The sequence below is a fragment of the Oryzias latipes genome, chromosome 15 (assembly GCF_053564925.1).
Source record: "Oryzias latipes strain Hd-rR chromosome 15, Olatipes_Hd-rR_3.1".
Taxonomy (NCBI): domain Eukaryota; kingdom Metazoa; phylum Chordata; class Actinopteri; order Beloniformes; family Adrianichthyidae; genus Oryzias; species Oryzias latipes.
In genome coordinates, this window is record NC_136251.1 from 12,706,084 (window position 1) to 12,724,285 (window position 18,202).

At 42.8% G+C, this 18,202-nt stretch overlaps 1 long non-coding RNA gene across 1 annotated transcript in view; it reads right to left on the reverse strand.

Moving 5' to 3' along the window:
- The window catches only part of LOC144984119 (uncharacterized), a 62,813-nt gene that overhangs the window by 28,569 nt on the left and 16,042 nt on the right, over positions 1–18,202 (reverse strand). The window contains exon 2 of the long non-coding RNA XR_013647783.1: positions 7,820–7,894. This is a non-coding gene — a long non-coding RNA (uncharacterized LOC144984119). The remainder of the gene's footprint in view (positions 1–7,819; positions 7,895–18,202) is intronic.

Here is an 18,202-nt window from a genome sequence, read left to right on the forward strand (position 1 = left end):
ACAGAATATTTTAGTGTAGCTGAATTTGTTTTTCATCTTCATCAGAAAAAACATGAATGGCTTTCCAGACTAAATCCACTTTAAAGTTAGCTTTAATTCAATGTATTTTAACACTGTAAATCACCACTGAGGGCGCCCCAAAACACTTTTAAAAAATTCCAAAATACTTTTTTATTTCAACTACTGAAACATTTCAAATTATCCTACAGCAGCACAAATCCACCTCTGCTTTTTCAGATTTTCTTTTTTTAGCCAACTTGCAGTTTATCAACAAATGATCCATCTTCAGAACCTGCTGAATTTCTTTCAGGGTTACGGGGTTGCTGGAGCCTATCAAATCAAATCAATCCATTATGTCCATTACTCATTCATTCCTCATTCATACTTGGTGATGGTAGAGGCGTGGCTGCCAGTTCGCGCCTACGGTCCCTCTGACCGTCACCGGTCCCTCTGACGCACATTCATGCTGGTAGGCAGTAGCGTAAAGGGTGTTGCCCAAAGGCCCATATCAACTGCTCGCCATTGATATGGTAACTGTTAGTTAGTTAGTTAGTTATCCCTTGTGCTATCCTAGGCACTTTAACATTGGGAGTTGGGTCATCTAGACCCACTAAACAGTGCGCTGAACCTTTTTTCTTCGATGATTTGTGATCTTCACTGGTGTCCATGGATTACATGAAATCCTCTCCACCTTTATCCACCTTTGTCATGGTAGGGAGAACACGTCAATGTAAGGGTGGGGTCATCTAAGATAGCACAAGGGTCACGGTAACTGCCCCCAGTACCAATGTTGATCTTCCTCCGGGAATCGAACCCTGGATTCCCTCACCAACTGGTCACTATCCTAGCTAGTGTTGGGTGAAGCCGGGGTGCACCCTGAAGTCTGTTGCAGGGCCACACACTCTGTTTGAATCCTATAAATACTATTTTTCCCCATGTTTTGCAGCATCTGAGGAATTCAAACAAAATAATCCCAGGTAACTTTAGATGAAGACAGACAGAATACAGTCTGAAACAAGGCCAGATATAGGCATGGGAAAGTGGGGGTGCCCCCCCCCCCCCCCCCCCCCAAATACCATGACTGCCTCATCAAATGTGATAGCCCACAAATATCCACAATTATCTAAATAAATAAAAATTACTCAAAAAAACTCACAACACCCAAAAACATAGCAAACCAAAGGAGAAGATAGATTATATGGATAGATGAACTGTTATGAAGCAGGGTTTTCTTAGCATTTTAGAGGCTTGGAGGGAAATGACACCCCAAACTCTCAGTCCCCCCCACACACACACTTTATTATATCTGCACCAAACAGTGGGGCTGGTTAAATCCGGTCCCAAATATAACTTTGGAGGCTCCAAAAGATAAATGAGGTGGACCTGTTCCATGGATCAGGCTTGTAATAACCGCTTCTTTTATTTTGTTTTAGAGGAGAGACCAGCTGGGCCGAGGTCCCCGGATCAACCCTAGACAAGCTGGAGGAATTAAACCTCTTAGATGGAACATCTGGACTTCCTCAAGAGAACTTAGAGGAAGACACTGAGGACAGCGAGGTCTGAGCTTCCTGAGGAAGAGTGCAGAAGCAGCATCTCCTGAACAGGAAATGACGCTTTGGGAGTGGCGGTGAGCAAAACAGAGACACTGTAGAGCCGAAAAAACAACAACAGATTAAATACTGATATCATCTCCTTTAATCCTGCTTTCATTCTCACACACTACTGTTTACTCTGCAGCAGTGAGCATGATGGGAGTTGCAGTCCTGCCTTAAAGCTAAAACAGGGTTTAAGCATGACTCAACGAAATAAGACAAAATCAGAGAGCGGCTGTACGTGATCCATCCAGGTTCACAGAATCAGCAAATCCCTCCCTTCTTTGGCTACGCTCACGCACACACCGCTGTGCACTCAACAGTGGCCGGAGCCAACACAAAGGCTTACAGGTCACTAATGTTAGGCACTGCGCAGGGATAAAGGCTCAGTAATAACATTAGAAGAGGATGTACAGAGGGCCGTGGTGTTCCGCCTCTGTCAAGTGACTGACAGGTGAACATGCAGAGGTCCAACAAGAGGGGCCACAAAGGCTACAGGTATCTCTGGCACATGTTTGATGCCTGTTCTTGCTCGTTATTGAGGAATCAGAGCGTCTGTAGTGCCTATTAACCTGCGTACAGGCTGGAATCCAGCACAGGGGCTTACACTAATGTTGGGCACTCCTGAAAGATTCTGCTGCCAGATAGCAGCAGGCTTTACAGCTCAGCCTGAGCCTGTGTGTCAACATAGGAGCCGTGTTTTCTCTTACAAAGACGGTCATCTGACCCTCAAGATCGGTTTCCGCTCAGCAAAGCCCGGCATCTCTTTTCCTCCATGCTGGTGTGAACGCAACAGACCGAGTCTGCGGTTCGTGAAAGTGTTGGGTTCAATGCCTGTGGCGACAGCAGCACGCTCCAGGACTATTAGTCCGCTTTCACCCACAGGATTCCAGTGCTCATGAAAGGAGCACAGACACTGTCCATACAAAGTTCAGTTTAGAGAAAAATTTAAGAAATCTTGACGTGAAAGACTCCCTCCACCCCCCAGTGTGCTCGATGATATGCAATGTAATTGAGGTAACGACACAATGTAGGAAAGGGGGGGGCAGCATAAAGGGAGATAAAAGAGAGCTATAGGAAGAGCAGCGGGGGGAGCAGGAGGCCCTCCACCTTGGCCTCTCTGCAGGAGTTGGGTTAGGGGGTTAAGCAAACAGGTCATTGGCTTTGACAATAATCCAATCGGGTGTGCCCCCCTCACCCCCACCCCTCCTTCACTGCACGTCATGCTAGCCGCTATTCAGCACAACTCTTCAAAGGCCATTGTTTTTGCAAAGAAGCTGGGAGCCCCCCCCCCCGCCAAATTTAAAAGATGTTCCTCACATCTGAAGATTGAAAAGTTCATTTCCTGTGAGATGAATTGTAACATTTGTACAATGAGAGCTAAAGTGAAGCAGATGCTTCTGTAGAATTAAGTGTAAGTTATCACTCTACTAAGTCCAACTGCAATCTTCTTTTGATCTATTGTCAAAGTGTTCCCAGTGGTCTTTTAATTATGATTATTGAGTTTTAGCCAAAATCAAACCACCTGTGTTGTTTTCTAGGACATAGTTTCTGCAGAGCGGCTCAATAAGTAGATATTCCTTACACATGTGGCACCATGTATAAGGAAAATTAAAACAACTGATTCATAATAATGCAAAAATGATTTTTGTAAAAGTGTAATCATTTAAATGATGATATGTAATGAGCATCACATGAGGATTCATTTTGATTGCTGCAATTCTGTAGAAATATCGTTGGATGATAATATTAATTCAATTTGTGTTACATTTTGTGCAAAAAATGATTTCTGCAATATTGTATTCTTATGTTTTGATGATAGCCAATAAGAACTAATAACTAAGTACTAAGATCTTTGTTATTTAAAAAAATGTATCTTCTCTTGGTCTGAAAATGTCCAAATAACTTTAAATTGATGCCAAGAAGCACATTATGGAAACTATTAAAAAAATAAGTAAATCATAAAAGGGGCCAGATTATGTGTGGGGCAAAAAAGTATTTAGTCAGTCACCAATTGTGCAAGTTCTCCCAGTTAAAGAGTTGAGAGAGGTCTGTAATTTTCATCATAGGTATACCTCAACTATGAGAGACAAAATGAGATTAAAAAAAAATCCAGAAGCACACATTATCTATTTTTTAAAGAAGATATTTGTAAATTATGGCAGAAAATAAGTATTTGGTCAATAGCAAAAGTTCAAATCAGTACTTCCTTATAAACCCTTTGTTGGCAATGACAGCAGTCAAAAGTTTTCTGTAAGTAAGGTTTTAACAAAGTGTTGCTGGTATTTTGGCCCATTCCTCCACACAGATTTCCTCTAGAGAAGTGATGTTTTGGGCAACACAGACTATCAACTCCCTCCAAGGATTTTCTATGAGGTTGAGATGTGGAGACAGACTAGGCCACTCCAGGACCTTGAAATGCTTCTGATGATGCCACTCCTTCGTTACCAGAGCAGTGTGTTTTGGATCGTTGTCATGTTTCATCTTCAATGTCCTTGCTGATGGAAAGGAGGTTCTCACTCAAAATCTGGTGGTACATGGCCCCATGCATTCTTTCCTGAACATGGATCAGTCGTCCTGGTCCTTTTGCTGAAAAACAGCCCCAAAGCATGATGTTTCCACCCCCATGCTTTACAGTAGGTATGGTGTTCTTTGGATGCAACTCAGCATTCTTTTTCCTCCAAACATGATGAGTAGAGTTCTTACCAAAATTTTTTATTTTGGTTTCATCTGACCATAGGTCATTCTCCCAATCCTTTTCTGGATCACCCAAATGCTCTCTAGCAAACTTTTGTACGGCTTTAGCAGGAGGACACATCTGGCAGAATTGGGTTTCTGGTGTCCTCTTTGGTCTCTGCTATAGTGAAGTTTGGAGTGTAAGTGTTTGAGGTTGAGGACAGGTTTTTTTATGGCGTTTCATGGCTGCCATTAATTGAACGAGCGCAAAGATAACTGAGCGAGGGTAATCAGGAACTTAGTGAACGAACCTTACAACTGCGCAAATGCAATGCTAACCGAGCGGCCTCGCATTTTACAACTGCACTGTCGCAATCCTAACTGAGTGTCGCACCTGCGGGCTTGCTGGGTTTGCGAGCAGTGTTCAGGGGTGTGTTTGTCACTTGGGGGCAGTAACCTAATAGGTTGATCTGATTGGCCGAAATTTGCAAATTTTGCACTTCTTTTCCATCATAATTTACAAATAAATTCTTTAAAAATCAGACAATGTGGTTTTCTGGATCATTTTTCTTACTTTGTCTTTCTTAGTTGAGGTCTACCTATGATGAAAATTACAGGCCTCTCTCATCTTTTTAAAGGGGAGAACTTGCACAATTGGTGGCTGACTAAATACTTTTTTTCCCAACTTTATTTCATTTCTTCCCACTCCTGTTTAAGCAATTAATCAAACTCTATTTAACAATCATTATATTTAATGGATTCATTGTGATGTAAAGTTAATGACGTATATTCATGTAGCGCTTTACTACTTTCTTTAAAGGCCAAAGGCGCCTAACAGTTACAGTCACACACACACATCCACACACTGATGGCACCAACCTATAACCACCAGGAGCAATGTGCGTTTCAGTGTCTTGCCCAAGGACACCTCGACAGCGGGCGGGACGCAAGCTTGCAATATTCCGATCAGAGGTCAATTGCTTCTGCACCATGGCTGCCCCCATATATTGTGTGAACTGTATGTGGAAGTGCAAATATGTCTATGTGGATTTGAAGCAATTATATTTATTCTACAATGAATTTATGAATAATATCTTAAATAGATTTGGACAGTGGCATAGGAATTAGCGCCTTTGCCAGAACGAGAAGGCCTTGGTTCAAATCCTGGCTGGGTCCTTTCTGTCTGATTTGCCTGTTCTCCTCGTGCAAACACTGTGGGTTTTCTCTAGGAACTCCAGCTTCTTCTCACAAAAACATTCTGCATAGGGCAATGGATATCTCTAAGTTGCCTCTGGGTATGAATGTACGTGTGCATTCTTAAGTGTGACAGACTGGCAACCTGTTTAGGGGTGTTCCCTGCCTTCAACCCAACAGTAGCTAGGAAGGGCTCCAGCAACTCCGGAGGTTCTGAAAATAAATGAATGAATGCCTTTTCCCTTGTTTTTAAATTACTTGAAGTAAACCAATTAAACAATTTCTTTGATAAAAAAGTCAGTTCTTCACTTGTTCTTAGAGCAGCACTGAGGGTATTCAAACCAGCTGTTGCTGCTCTGCCCGTTTTTTTTATGTGTGGAGTGAGCAGGTGGAGGTCAGGATGTGGAACACCTCAGGTGTTTCAAGCCTGTGGAGAAGTGACAGATTCATGTGACAGAGGGTTGACCCAACTGGATGCCCAAACTTTCAATTTTGACAATCTTCTGCTTTTTAAAACAAAAACCGTCCAAGTGAAGGAATCAGGCCAAAAGTGTTGAGTTGCTTCTCTTTATCTGCACAGTTTATGGTAACAGAATCATCTTCAGTTTGTTGGATTAACCTACAGATTTTAATCAGCTAATTGTGCTGTTGTGCTAGTGAACTGAAGCATTGCAGCCTTGGAGTGCTCTGGTTGGAGTTCTCTTTACTTCCCACGACTGACAAATGGATCTATTTACCCAGAAAGAAAGACATTTCCAGATGTTCCTGTTCTATGACCTGAAATGAGGTTTTTTCCTCCAGAGCATGAAGGCAAGGTCATTGAACACGTGAAATCCAAGACAGAACATGTTAAAGGCGTATCATTGCTACGCTACAGTGACAGTACATTCAGTGCTGATGGTCCATTTGGATTCCAGCCAGCACATCCTCTGTCATCATTTTTTCACTTTTCTGTCAGTTGAGTCACTCAACAGCCAAAAATTTTAGCTTGACCTCTGCCCCTTTTTTCCAGCACATGTTTTTGTGTTTGTCTTTCGATTTGACTTTGTTTCCCCATCTTTTCTGTTTTCCTTCTTCCTGGTCTTAAACTGCTTAAGTTTGACCTTTTACCTCCAGCTTTTGCCCCCATCTTCCCTTTTTCTCCCGTTTTCCTCTTTTTAGCCTAATTATCCATCTCCTGGCTGAATGGAGGCAAAGGTAAACTCTGCCCGGATTAGGGACTCCTGTGGTTCACTGAAGAAAGTACAGAGGAAACTCAGCGTCAGGAGTTCATCCTTAAGCTCAACCCAAGGTTCAGCATTTCAGGGAAGCACTCAGTGTAGATGAGACAACAGGATTCAAATCTTTAGATACCATCATGCGAAAAAGGAATCTGCACCTTGGTTACTGCAACAAAGACTAAGATCAACCTTTAACAAAAGAAAATCTTTAAATTGGTTCAGTAGAAAACAACAGGTTGTTTCACCATACCCCTCTTCTTTGTCTTCAACAGATCGTTGATTAAATCCAGTGGAATAAGGCCCAGATTTACACCTCTATCCTGTTCCCTGTTACACAACACATGACAATGACCACTGTTCATCTGAAATTGGCTGGAACCAACAGAACTGGTTTTAAGTGAGAACGACCCGCTTGAGGATTTGGTGTTGGAACCAGGAAAGTTCAAGCGTTTGGTTCCAGAGTTGTCTGCTGTAGAGATTGGTTTTCTGTGCAGGCTGTAACATGAACCAAGAATACAATGCTGAGATGTACAGAAATCCCAATTCATCACTGAATTCCTGTTGAACTTCTGCAGGGACAACTAACCTCACACCCTGTGACAACCAACCTATTGTTTGTGTTGGTTGTCACAAAGTGTGGGAACTGTAACGACTAGAAAACATTCCCAGTCCTTTCATCTGAACTGACAACAGTGTTTTTCTGTTTTCTTAAGTAAAAATATTTAAAAAATGTGCCACTTTAGATGTGGTACTTAGACATAGTACAGATGCGTTCCAATAGGTCTTCTCCACCATGCTAGCAAACAGTCGTATGACATCGCAAAATTGATCATGAGATTTTTGTAATACAAAAATGTTCCCTTGTTTATCGTGGAAGTTTTAAAAAAAGAATCTGCAAAGTGGGATTATAGATGTTTTAAGGCTGTAAAAGGTGTTTTTCTCCATAGGAATCAGCTGATTCATGTTGATTTGCGAAGTCAAAGAGTTTCTGTTACTTAAGTGTCAATACTCTGGTGTTAGAAGAGTAGGCTCACAATGTTCAAACCTCATATAGAAAAATAAGTCCAGCTTTATAAAATGACGACAGAGATCTGTTGGTGATGTAAGATTTATGCAAATTTGTCAAACTGCACATACCTGTTCTTGAGATACGGCACAGAGAAGATTGATTGACAAGGTCTCCAGAGGATGCAGATTGCAGAACACAGTGCGCTGTTAAAAAAAAAAAAAAAGAAGGATCTTAAACTGCACTGAAGAGAATCTGCGAAACTGTGAAAGGTCAACCGCAACATAGTGAGACACCACTGTTAATTTAATTTTCATTACATTTCTTCAATCAAATTGTCTACTATATTTAAAATAACATCGGTTTTCCCAAAACTCATGTCATCAAACTGAACTTAAGTTTAATTTTTTTTTTCATCTATAAGAAACACTTGACAGCTTTACTTTAAAAAATGAGAAGGTTTAGCTACACATTACTTTGAAGGCTTATTTTCAAAGACAGTTGTTCATTTGGTTGGTTTAGTTTTCTTAAATCTAACATTTTTTAGCAGTTTTTTTCAGTGCTTTAATTACATTGTTTGAAAAAAAAATTCCCTTTTTTTTCCTTTTTTTTACTATTACATATTGAATACATTTTTCTGTGGGTGTCTCTATGTCATCTGAGTTGTCAATTATAAATATAGGTTGATTAGCTGACCTCAGAGAGGTGTGTTTCAACTGGAAGGGCAAAAGTTTTTGTCCACTGTTGCAGAAAGAAATGGAAGAATGAAACTGAATTCATTTTTGATAAAGATATTAAAATAAAACCTGATCCGTAACTTGGCTTGGAATGCAAATACTTTCATGCTGCTTGTCGTACAGGTAAACAACAGTTTAGTCCGCTCAGCACTTTAGCCAGGTCAATTTGCCTTAACGCATCCCAGTAACTTCAAGTTCTTTGCCCTAACCAGGATGGGAAAAGCTGCTCCAAATCTTCATTTGCTATGGTTCACAATGGGACAAACTAGGTCTAAAATTGTTTTTGACTTGTTTGACACTGAGAATTGATAGAAATAACAGCATCATTCGAACACTGTTGAGGGGCATGATGGGGAAACGTTAGCAGGGAAAGCTTTTGAACCTAAAAGTTTGGGGCTTGTGGGGACAAAGATCCAAATTTCTCATCAGCAGAAAAAAATCATCTTCTCGCTTCCTAAAATCTCCACTGGTTTGGCATGAATCCACTCATCTTCCTCATTTCCATAAAAGTGGCTTCAGCTCTACTGCATGTTGATGGTCTGTTAAGAAGGGATGAGTCTCTGCTGCTTCTCTTTCAAACTGAGACGCACACAACACTCTGATAACCAGTAAAAAAAAACCTCAAAGTTGTCCTCCACCTCATGTTACTGAACATTTTGGTTGTATATGAGTCTCAGAAACCTTTTCCAACCTTTTTCCATCCTCCTGAATCGTTGGAGGATGAAGTCTTTCATGTGATGTGAAGTGCAGCTGGGAGTCGTGAGATAATCGCTGACAGGACATCAGCCCAACGCTCCACCGGCTCAGGTTTCTCCTGCCTGATTTCCATCAGGAGGTGAAATCATTCATTAAATGTGACTGCAACCTCAAGGATAAAAAAGTTGATAATAGATTCTAGTCTACTGGATTTTCATTATTATTTTATTAGTTCTATCGCACTTCAAAGTGTTTCCTGCAGAATATCTACAGTTTCCTCCAACAGTAGTAAACTCCATTTGCCTTTCTGTGCTGGACCATAAGGACGTCCTTTTACTGCAAAAACTTAATCTTAAAAAAGTAAAAAGCCCTCTGTTTCAAGACAAAATGTCTTTTTTTCTGTTTAGCAAAAAATAATCTTATCAAGAAAAGTTTTTAATAGCAAATAGATCTTAGTTTAAGAAAATGTGTCTTAGTGATGATCTAAGTTTTCTATAAAATAACAATTCTCAGTAAGACCATTTTTCTCACCCCATCAGCAGATTTGTTTTGACTTATTTAGCAGATGTTTTTCAAATTTTAAGATTTGTATTTACTTATTTCTGGGGCCTGTTTTTGCAGTGTTTTGGAGCCTTTCCTTTGAAAACGAAGGCCACATCTGTGAACCATTAGCCTCCAGATGAGATGACATTCTTCCATCCACTATTTGTGGTCATACTCTCAAAAACAATGTTCAAAACTGTTTGGTAAGTAAACAACTTTTTTTTTAACAACCAGACCAGAGAAAATGACAAAAACTTTCAATCCATCTCAGGAACAGCAGGAACAGATTCCAATCTCAAATTTGAGCTTTAGTCTGAGGACAGACCAAACCATTAGGAAGAATCGCTGCTCCAACAGCAGTAGGAAGAAAACAGGATGATCCTCTGACTGTCACACCCAAAAACACATTTACCATCCGTCCATCTTCAGAACCCACTGGATCCCTTTTGGGGTCATGGGGTTGCTGGAGCCTATCCCAGCCATTGTTGGGTGAGGATGGAGCACAACATTAACAGGTCACCAGTCTGTTGCAGGGTCAAACACTCAAATAGGGACATTTTAGAGATACAAGTTAACCTATAGAGCCTTTTACAGAAGAAAGCCCATTCATGCACAAGAAGATTCCCAGAACCAGAATCATCTCACTGTGAGACGAGAGCTACACCACCACTACTCCACCGTGCACCCCACCACATTTATCCTTAAAAACATTTTCAAACGTATGTTAATGATTCACAGTCAGCTGAGCTTTTACAATTGAGTACCACCAAAAGAAACCAGCTCTGATGTGGTTCAAACCAGTTTTTTAGTTTTCCATGATGTTCTTAAAGACAATTTAGGATTTTGATTTAAAAAACTAACATTTGGGGAACAAGGCAAGCAAAAAAATCAGGTCAGGATCGCACGGCAGAGGAAAGTGCTGAAGGAAAGTATACAAGCAAAGGCAGAAGGAGTTTCCTTATGTAACATAGAAGTTGCAAAATTAGTCGCTGTTTTTCCTTTTCTTTAAAATTGCAAATGAGGCAGCTGATCTTTTTCATACTGTACAGAAATCATCATACGTCACTCATTGCTGAGTGTAGTATGCAGCAGTGTAGACCTGGATGAGTGTGTTCAAGAACAGAGGAGCTGTGGAGTTCACCACTCTGCAGGGGAGTGTCACGGCTTTGAAACTGATGCAGATTGATATTGGAAAACAATTCAAGGACTTGCCGTGCAGCGGCTAATGGTTCAGCTTTCTTCTTGTATTCCACCACCAAATCTTCTGGACTGGGTTTTTATCCATAGATTCATCCATCCATGTTCGATGTGGGTCAACCATGCCGCTCGCAAAGATTTATAAACTTCTAGATTTTAGTTTGTTTTTCTTCTTTCCGGATACTCAAACTCTATTCCTTTACTATTATTCAGTCAGAGGTTTCCGGAGCAAATATTACGTCCAATAAAAAGCAGACCTAGATAAACCCCCACAAAAACCCTCTAAACATGGTTGCTACAAAATGACATGCTGATCTGTGGGTGGAGTCTCAAAATTCCATCATCTTCATCATCGTCATCCATCAGGTTCTTTCTTGGAATCCTAAAAATCTCAAACTGCAGAGGTGTGTGAGGTGTATTCATTTGGAATGTCACTATAAATATGATCAAATCATTTTGCTGCAGAAGAGCTGCTTGGATTTATTACAAAAAATATTTATTTATGCAAAAAGGTATAAAATAAAAGAAAGTCATTTTCTTTGCTTTTTTTAACAGATAACTTCTGTAACCTCATATTTTCCTTCTTCCACGTGTTTCTGACATAAACTCATTTTTATTAGTAATTTGATAGGAAAGGTAATGGTAGTAGGGGCATGGTGTAGTGATTATCACTCTCACCTCACGCAGAACTGACCCTGGTTCAGATCCCAGCTGAGTTCTTTCTGTGGGTAGTTTGCATGTTCTCCCCGTGCACACGTGGGTTTTCTCTGGGCGAAATCCTCCCACAGTCCAAAAACATGCTTCATAGGAGTCTCTAAAGTGTCCATTGGGTGATGATCTGTTTGTGTGTGAACCTGTGACAGATTGGTGACCTGTTCAGGGTGTACCCCATCTTTGCCCAAAAGAAGCTCCAGCAACCTCATGGCCCCCAAAAGGAAAACAGAGAGTTCAGAAATGGATTGTGGGACTCTAACCCAAACATTGGTCAATGATCTCAAAGGCTGCTTCATAAAAGTAAGACAGAGGGATGAAATGCTTCAGTGGGTGTTTTGTTTTAACTTTTCCTCAGAAAAACAAAATCATACAAAAACCAGTTGCAGTAAAAAAAAAAAAAATCTAGAGAGTGAGCAGAAGAGGAGGTGCTTTACATACAGATTAATTACAACCATCTCTGATTGTGTCTTCCTGATCAACACCAGAGAAGATGCTGACAGCAGTGCTTTATCCTCTGTTGTCTCTTTAATTTCCATCCGATTGAAAACAGCTCTAATCTGATGCATGTCTTCTCAGCTTCCACACGAGGTTCGCCTGCTAGTAATCCCTGTGAGACGCGATGGCACACAACAGCTTAACGTGGTTCACCGAAGCCCACCAAGCCAAGCGTTGGCTCATTCCAATGTTGAGATAAAGGATTACGCCATTCCTTTGAGGGGTCAAAGGGCACCAGCGTTTGATCTGCATCATGTTTGACGAACACAATTGTTTCACCCGAATAATTCCTGTAATGATTTTCATGTAATTCCAGATTTTTTTGTGTTTTCATACAAAATCAAACATGGAGGCAAACCCAGTAGAGATAGAGAACATTCAGGGTTTGTACCAAAATCTCTGACTCGGTGACTCTGGTCATTGTTTGAACATCAGATGCTTTAACAATCCAAAGCTGCTGGCTGCTCCAAACTAACACAAACCAACACATCTGGAAACCTTCATCAAGAGCTTCACACTGTCAATGCAGGTCACAATGTAGATCACTCCTTTACGCTATTGTTAGCAAAAAGGTACGAAAGTGAGAATGTTTACAGTCATGATAAAAGTCTGTGCATTTCTGTCTGTTTGGTGGAGGAAAATATCACAATGAGTAAAAGTGTTACACAATTCAAAAGAAAATGCAAACTGAAACTCACACAAATAAACATATAAATTGGAAAATGAAAAGCCTGATAGGAAGGGGTGCAACAATTCATTTCAACAACGATTTATACAATAATTTGTGGTTGATGATCCGATTCATTGACCAACAATCCATCCAGGATATGTTTAGCCAAGACTTCAACCAGTGTGACTCAGAGAGAAATACCTGGAACTGAACATTGCAGGTGAAGTTTTCCAGATTCCTTGGATTTCTTCAAGATAATTAAGTGTACAAACAAACATGTAAAGAAGAATTAATGGCAAATCCATTTACATTTAAGTTTCCTAAAGTTCAGCCACTGTTGTTTTTCCACATCAAAGTAATACAAAGGAAAATTATGAGAACATTCTAGCAAACAGTATGGTCAAATGTCTGCTAAATTCAAAGTGTTTCCACACATTGGACTGGAATGATGGACTAATCAGTTTTGCTGTCATCACACATGTGTTGTCCACTGTGATGCAGTCGGTCATTTTCACATCATTAAATAAATCAACCGTGTCTCAATCTATGGTATAATCAATGGTATTGCCCAAGATTGATTTAATCAATTTGTAGATTTTTATCAATTTTCATCTTGAAATTATTATTATTATTATTATTTTTTTTTTTTTAAACTTTATTTCTTTATAGTGTTTTTCCAGTTGTCAGTGTTTACAAACATGGGTAATCAACCACAACAAAAACAAAAACATAATATGCAACAGTTGGGCTGTGTTTTTTTTCTCTTTTTTTTCCAAAATCCTCTTAGAGTTTTAGTTGTTTTCCACATATTGGCACCATTTCTCCCATCTTTTTTGGAAAATGTCCAACTTTAGTTTCAGCTGAAACGTCAACTTTTCCATGGAGTAAATTGTCCATATGATTCTCACCCAGTCATCCTTTCCAGGAGGGTCCACCTTATGCCATTTTTTTGTCACTGCTTTCTTGCTTGCCAAGAGTAATATCCTTACCAGGTAAAGATCTTCATTCAATACAGAGTCTTCAATGTTTCCTAGATACACAATTGTAAATTCGTTTGGCAGATGATATCCCAAAACACTCTTTATAACAGTTGTTACAGCCTTCCAAAAAGATTGTAGTCTGTGACATGACCAAAACATGTGTGTGTGATTCCCTTCCTGACTCCCACATTGTCTCCAACAAGACTGTGGAGTTTTTAGTTGTTTGCGTTTGATTTGGGGCGTTATAAAACAACGTGTAAGATTCTTCCATGCAAATTCCTTCCATATTTGAGAGCTGGTAGAAGAACACTGTGTGAGACACATTTTAAACCAGTCTTCTTCTGTAAATTTTTGATTGAGCTCAGATTCCCATTTACTTTTAATGTAGAGTGATGAATTTTGAAATTATTTTTAATGGTTCAAGTCGATTCAATGAAAGACTTGCCTCAGACAATAGATATGATTAGATATAATCAAGATAAGAAAAAACAAATTATGATTTGAATATTGAGTATTTATTATGGCATTTTTAAAAAGCTTCCCCTAAAGTTAAAATGCCGAGTCAGCAGATGCTTCAGTATTTAGATTATCAGACAAAATAAAGCATTATGCTTCAGTCCATTCACCATTAATCACATGTCTGTCTCTCAAATTAGGAAGGAAAATGTATTTTGGAAATCATTTGATCCTTATTTGTCTTTTATGTTCTTTTGTATCATATTTAGTGCCTTTTTTTTTCTTTTATGGTTTAAGCTAGAGTGGCAATCAAAACAGGGGAAAAAAATAAACATAACCTTGATGTTACTTTAGTTCCAGAACGGCCACACTGAGCATGCTCCAACAAATGTCCGGCTCATTTGTCCTAGTTTTCCACACATTTGTGGAAGTCAGTACCATCCCAAAGGTACCCAGGAACAGCATCTTCTATGTGAGTCATTCTAGGGGATTATCCTCCAGCCCCTCTTTCCTGCGGTGTTGCTTCCTTGTGCCACGCTGCTCTACTGCTGTGGGGCTCCAGGCCACTCCTCATTAAGAGTTGTCTCTTGTTTTTGCAGCTCACATAAATGCAAAGTTTCCAAGCACCCACACTGCTGCTGAAACCAACACACACGACTCATCTTAATTTTTGTAATTTTTCCTCCATTATCATTTTTAAAACAGTTGACACTGCCGGGAAGTAAAAGAGAAGCCCTCTATTTGTCACTACCAAGTCTGAGTCCCTGATTGGGCAAAGTTTGACCTGGTTTAATTAACAATGTCTGCATGTTTTGTACTTGGAGCCCGAAAACGGATATGAAACGTAACTGAGCTTAGTTTTGAACACCAAAACTCATCTTCACATGTACTTTTACTGGAAGTGGCCGCTTGGACGCGCATTGCCGAGGGCGGTGTGAACGTAGCTATAGACCAAGGATCAGCAGTGTTTATGACATGAAGGGCCGATTCCAAATTTTCTCTGTAACAACGGTGCCATCGCCAAGTATAATGCAAACTCTAATACAAAGAAATACAAAACCATTTCCAATATATCTGAAATTTCATTGAATTTATAGACAGCAGGTCAAATAGCTTTTTAAACTTATTTTGGCATTAACTCAAAAAATTGCTTTCATAAAAATATTGCACAAGGGAAAACGGAGAAACGGCATGCGTGCCCCAGGTTGCCGACCCCTGCTGTGGACCGAAAGTCTTCCTGAAACTTGAATGTTTTTTTGGTGTTAATCCTGTATCTCTTGCTTTAACTGTAGACTTGCTGAAAGTGGACCCTGAGCATCGTTACAAAGTTTTCTGGATCCCCATTTGCTGCTCATCAATAGTTAAGGATTGCATTGAAATTTGGAATTCTGTATCTGATTACAAGTATGCAGATTAAGGACGTTGGGGATACAGAAGAACCAGGAATGAGCATCCACCCAACAACCTCCTCATCATGGTGCTCCCACTACCATGTTTACGTGCAGGAACAATCAAGATAAACCGATCTTTGGCTCCTGGTTTCTACCACACACCACCCCATCACATTTCATCAAAATCTCCACATTTTGTCTTTTTTCTCAAAAAGACCCCACACACACACACACATACACCCACACATACAGCTGCTTACTTATGCACAAATATTAGACTCACAACCTCATTTATTTATTCCCACACAGAGTCACTGTGGAGAAACGCAGTCAGGCAGATGAGAACGCATGAAGTTAGTCAGAAATTTCCAAACAAACAGACACAGGCGGGCGCGATGACACACAGCATGTCTTCTCTAAACAGAGTTGTGGGCCAAGAAATAACAGATGAGTCCTCTGAGGCAAGAAAAGACTAACACGGCCAAAAATAAACACAAACACTACACTGGTGAGACCGCGTGCCGCTAACAGTGATGCTGCTGTTACAACACAACCACGGACATGTTTAGGAGACTCTCACTCATCCACGTCCTCTCAAAACAAACGTTGTTTTTTTCGGTTCTAAGTAGAAAAAAGCAAAATTGATGAAAACTTCTGATAGTTAAGGTGAGTGACAAGTCATTGGAGATATTTTCACAGATTTCTATTGAAATGTCTTTTTCATACTCTGTCACCTAACTTTTATCATTTTTAGGCCTGTGCTCTGTTGGACAGTTATGCCATACATTTCACTGCTTAAATATGTAAGTGACAAAAAAATGTAAGTTTTGTCTCTGTCATGTGCGGGGGTGGCTTGAGAGCCGGTAGGACCCAGAATGCAGAGGCGGAGGCATGAGGATCAGGGCTAGTGGGTTTAATTACAAACAAAAGGCGCTGCCGAGCAGGATGACAAAACAAAAAAACAAAAACTCACTGTGACTTGGCATGAGACAAGGAACAAGGAACGTGGCATGACATGAACACCAGACAGGAATAATGGACCAACACAGGAGGAAGGCAGAGACAAGACATATATACAGACAGGGCAGACAAGACACAGGTGAACACGATCAGGACAGATGGGGACCAAAGGAAGTAAAACTCAAGACATGACAAGACAGGAAACCTTTCAAAATAAAACAGGAAGAGGAACCAAACAAGACAGGACAAGAATTAAAGCGAAAAACAAGACACAACAAACTGAAACCATGACAGTACCCCCCCCCCCCCCCCAAGGAACCGCTCCGAGGTTCCAATAGTCACTTGAGGGGGGGATGCCCAGAGGAAAAACTTCAACGGGCATAAGAGTCCACAGAGTCCGGCCGGGGGTCCGCGCCGCCTGGCGAGGCAGGTCCGGAGGACGGCCGCGCCGCCTGGCGAGGCAGGTCCGGAGGACGGCCGGGGGGCCGAGTCGTCAGGCGTGGAGTCATCAGGCGTGGAGTCGTCAGGCGTGGAGTCGTCAGGCGTGGAGTCGTCAGGCGTGGAGTCGTCAGGCGTGGAGTCGTCAGGCGTGGAGTCGTCAGGCGTGGAGTCGGGCCAGCAGTCGGCCGGCATGGAGTCGGGCCAGCAGTCGGCCGGCATAGAGTCGGGCCAGCAGTCGGCCGGCATGGGGTCGGGCCAGCAGTCGGCCGGCATGGGGTCGGGCCAGCAGTCGGCCGGCATGGGGTCGGGCCAGCAGTCGGCCGGCATGGGGTCGGGCCAGCACTCGGCCGGCATGGGGTCGGGCCAGCACTCGGCCGGCATGGGGTCGGGCCAGCACTCGGCCGGCATGGGGTCGGGCCAGCACTCGGCCGGCATGGGGTCGGGCCAGCACTCGGCCGGCATGGGGTCGGGCCAGCACTCGGCCGGCATGGGGTCGGGCCAGCACTCGGCCGGCATGGGGTCGGGCCAGCAGTCGGCCGGCATGGGGTCGGGCCAGCACTCGGCCGGCATGGGGTCGGGCCAGCAGTCGGCCGGCAAGGAGTCGGGCCAGCAGTCGGCCGGCATGGGGTCGGGCCAGCAGTCGGCCGGCATGGGGTCGGGCCAGCAGTCGGCCGGCATGGGGTCGGGCCAGCACTCGGCCGGCATGGGGTCGGGCCAGCACTCGGCCGGCATGGGGTCGGGCCAGCACTCGGCCGGCATGGGGTCGGGCCAGCACTCGGCCGGCATGGGGTCGGGCCAGCACTCGGCCGGCATGGGGTCGGGCCAGCACTCGGCCGGCATGGGGTCGGGCCAGCACTCGGCCGGCATGGGGTCGGGCCAGCACTCGGCCGGCATGGGGTCGGGCCAGCACTCGGCCGGCATGGGGTCGGGCCAGCACTCGGCCGGCGGGTCGGGCGTGGAGCCGAGCTCTGGCGGGTCGGGCGTGGAGCCGAGCTCTGGCGGGTCGGGCGTGGAGCCGAGCTCTGGCGGGTTCGGCCAGCAGTCGAGCTCTGGCAGGTCGGGCCAGCAGTCGAGCTCTGGCGGGTCGGGCCAGCAGTCGAGCTCTGGCGGGTCGGGCCAGCAGTCGAGCTCTGGCGGGTCGGGCGTGGAGCCGGCTGGAGGTCCAGGCATGCCCTTGGAAGCGGGGACCTGTCGGGGCGCAGGCGGCACCCCCCTGGGAGCCGGGACGGGTCGG